The following is a 3,855-nucleotide window of genomic DNA, read 5'->3' as shown; positions in this document are numbered from 1 at the left end:
AGTAGAGTTGGGATGATGAAAAAGCTTCCCAAGAAAAAATTACAAGTACTTAGCAAGCACAATGTGCAGGACACTGTCTCTGTGGTGTCCTTATCCTGAATTAACTTCTTGAACTATCCACCGGTTAATTGCAACATCTTCATTTCCCCAGGTGAAGTCCTGGGTTGACTATAAGTGGGCCCAGATAGTCTTTAAGATTGAGATGCAAAGAGTCTGTGATGCAAATAAGATGTTTATCTGCAATGTGCTCTTCAGCCTGTCTCTCTAGCTGGGAGTGAAGTAGAAATTTGACACTTTCTCCTTAGTTTAGTAATTGCATTATCATTCATTTTTATTTTCTCAGCTCCCTCCCTCATTGGCATCTTTACCATCCTGAATTAGAATTTGGGGTATCTTTACAATCCCCAATCATTTCTTCTCTCTAGAACCTCACCTTCACTCTCACTACCTGTACTACGGATTAGAAATCAGTGGATTTAGCTTGTGCCTATGGTATCTATAGAGAGAATCCCATACTAATCTTGATATTCAGTGTGTTTTAAAGAGTTTGATCTAAGACTAGCAGCATAGTTTTATCTCTTACATAAACTCTGCAGTATAGTGAAATGGATCATCCTAAAAGGTAGGAAGATTAGGGATAGAGGGGGTTGTCTCCACCAAACGCCTACCCTAAACAAAGTCAGCTGGCCATGCCCAAATAAAGGGGCTGGAAAGAAATCAGACAGACATTAGACATCTATGGGAATGATCCAAAGGTGGGGATGCTAGGGCCAGGCCACCTAGGGGCAGTTGAAGGTCAACCTGAGCACACACACTAGGCACCAGCAAAATCACATCACAGGTACGCCTGAAGTCAGCCACTAAGATCAGCCAACACCTCACCCCTCCCGCCTCCGCCGCCCCACCCCTGGGGATAGGAGGGCACAGACGGCAGAGACTGAGGCAGGCCTCTCAGGGTGGGGGACGGGAGGGAGGGCAGGATTTCTCCCTGGTGTGTAGCGCTCAAGGCCCCCTCTTTTGGTTATGTGGGCTCCACTTTCTGGCCATTTTCCACGCGTTTTTTCGTGCTCCTTCACAGCGGCCATTTTCAGCCATCAACGTTCCCATGGCCGGGCCAGGAGCCTTTTGCCCGCTTTCAAAGGATAGCGTGTACTAGTAAGACCCTATTACTTGAAATCTCCCGTTCCCTCTTCAAAGCCATTTGGATCACAAACGTCCTTCTGCCTCGTGACTTCTTTCAGCTTTGAGAAACAAGAACCAGGGAAGACCATCCTAGAGACCTAACAATCCCCAAAGATCTAGAAGAAATCTTTCTAATTATGCATTACCCACACCATCCATTAAACAATTTACCACAGCACATAGCAACTTGGTGACATTTATTTGTAATGTTTGTTTTTGGGGGGGGGAGGTGGGGAGGAGCATACAGTTTTTGATTCTGGCTTTACAAAGTCCACAGAATAATGTTATTAAACAGAATTTTCCACCAACTTTTTGAAGTCCCTTACATACAGTTTTATATATTTATGACCTACTTGAGAGGTTGTAGACAGAAGCTGGGGTTGCACCCCAGCCAGAGGAGGGCTGGGGCAGCACAGAGGCCGTTCCTGTTGGACCGGGTCTTTTGGCACCAAGATGAGAGGTTGGAGATGGAGGCGTGGAACAGAGATAGAATTTGAGAAATGTGAAGTTGAGAAAGGAATGTGAAGTTGAGAAAGATTTTAGTGAGGCTGGGAAAGAGCTTCCAGGAGGGAAGGGAGAGCAGAGAAAGACGGGGCATCTTGAGCCCCCTGGGCAGGTTCTGAGACCCAAGGAGTTAGGTCAGGGAAATCGCGCCTGGCAGTGAGGAAGTGGGGCATACATAGGGCTTGAGCCAAGGACCTATGTGCTGATAAGGGGAAGGAAGCTTCTGGTGCTGCAGTGGTAGGGTCTGAGTCAGGAAGTGGTCTGTGAGTAAATCAGCTGGGAACAGTGAGGGAAGGGGCTGTACAGACCCGGCCTGGAGACATAAGCTCCTTGGAAGGCTGGAGGCAGGGACTGCACAGTCAGCTCTGGCCTGGAGAGGTGGGAGGGGGGAGGGGCCACACAGTCCAGCAGGTTATCTTTCTGGAGAACTGGGGGCGGCAGCTGCAAGGTCCAGACCCGGCCCAAACACACTAAATGTCATATGTAAAATTATTTTATATTTTACCACCATAAGATTGTATTGAGCTTAAATTCTGAGCACCCCAGTTTGTAAAAGGGTACGGACAGCAGCAACAGCCCAAAGGCCATTTGCAGAACCCCTACATAGATTAAGCCCCTAATCTTAACTGCTTTCTGAACTCAAACCAATGCAGAATGCAGGATGCAGAATGCCTTGGAGAGGGAACTGCCTCCTCTCTCTGGCCAGCCCAGGAAGGGACAGTCTCTCTTTTAGGGGTTTGCCTAGAAGTGTCCTGGATGGAGGGTCACAAGGGGTCACAGAGTCATGAGCTCTGCTCTATCAGTCTCACCCTGACTGCCTTAATCAGAAGGCTTTTCTACCCAATAATGTACCTGTCCCCATTACGGTTCAGTTCCTGCTTCTGTGGGCTCATCTGTGATTGTGATGAATTGATCTGCCACTAGTCATGCTTGTGTGACAATTTCTTTTGCTCCTCCCGGCCCCCACCCCCTTGCCCTATGTATCTTGTTTCCCAGTTGTGAATCCCCGGATGTCCTGTTAACCTTGGGCTGGTGGCTTTACTCATCTGGGTAGACTGGAGAAACAAATTTATAAAAGCACATATGTGTATGAGAAAGATCTTTATGTACAAGAACAATTGAATATTGAGAAAACATTCCAGCCTAGTCTAGATCAAGTCCATAAGTCCGATATTAGCCCATATGTCCGATACCAATCTATAAATTCCTCCTCAGAATCATGAAACACACGCTATGACACTGAATGCAGGAAAATCACAGGGCAGTGGGTGGTAAGTCTTATGGATCCAGTGGCATTGTTAGCATCTCAGCACTGGCAGGGGTCTCTAAGTAGCTGTTCCAGCTCAGGGCACTAGTGTAGCTCCATGTGTTTTGTCAGCTGCAATGTCTCCCAGGGAGTCAGCTTGTATCTTGCCTCTAGTGAGCTATTTATTTCCTTAACACCTCCAAATGAGGTCATCAAGCTGTCCCCTGACTGACAGGCTAAACTCTACCCCTTTATTTGTAAGTCTCAAATTGACAACAGATTATGTAACTAATATAGGTTTAATAAATATTCTCTTTAAACTATATTTGAGATGGGGGTCTCTTTTGTACCCTAAAACAGGTTACAGGCAAATAACAATAAAAGTAATTTAAATCACCTGTTAGCTAGCCAGAAAATGGCAAAGGCAGTTGAGGTGATAAGTGGTGAGAAACTGGTAGGAATCCTAAACACCAAAGACTTGGAGACAGGCTTCCTCACAGAGGAAGGTGAAGGTCAGAGAAGTCACATTTCCTTATCTAAATAAGACACCAGAGATAAAGAAAAGACTGGGTGGAGGGGGAAGGGAAGGAAGAAAGAGGAGCCGATACCAAGGGATCAATAGAAAGTAAATGTCTGGAAAAGAAGTATGACAACATATGTACAACTATGCCTGATGCAAGTGACATGTAGATTGTAATAAGAGCTATATGAGCCCCCAATAAGACGATCTTTTCATAAAAAAATGTTTAAAAGGCTAGGTGGATAAATATAAGCTATTCACACTAGCCCCCACAACAATTGAATAGGTGTGGACCTGAGACGAGGAAGCGGCTTGAAGTCTTCTGAGCTGGGTTGTGCATACCTGAAAAGAGGCGGCGCCTACAGAGCATCAGCCAGCAGCAGGTGACCCACCAGAAAGCCAG

General features: G+C 46.1%; 1 pseudogene; it reads right to left on the bottom strand.

The window, feature by feature from the left end:
- LOC123521507 overlaps positions 1-2,548 on the bottom strand; it is a 10,476-nt pseudogene extending 7,928 nt beyond the window's left edge.
- Positions 2,549-3,855: the final 1,307 nt, after the last annotated feature.

Source organism: Echinops telfairi, unplaced genomic scaffold (genome assembly GCF_000313985.2).
Source record: "Echinops telfairi isolate 266 unplaced genomic scaffold, ASM31398v2 ScPeMD7_1;HRSCAF=3_0, whole genome shotgun sequence".
Classification (NCBI taxonomy): Eukaryota; Metazoa; Chordata; class Mammalia; order Afrosoricida; family Tenrecidae; genus Echinops; species Echinops telfairi.
The sequence above is the reverse complement of the archived record's forward strand: the minus strand, read 5'-3'. Positions and strand labels throughout refer to the sequence as shown.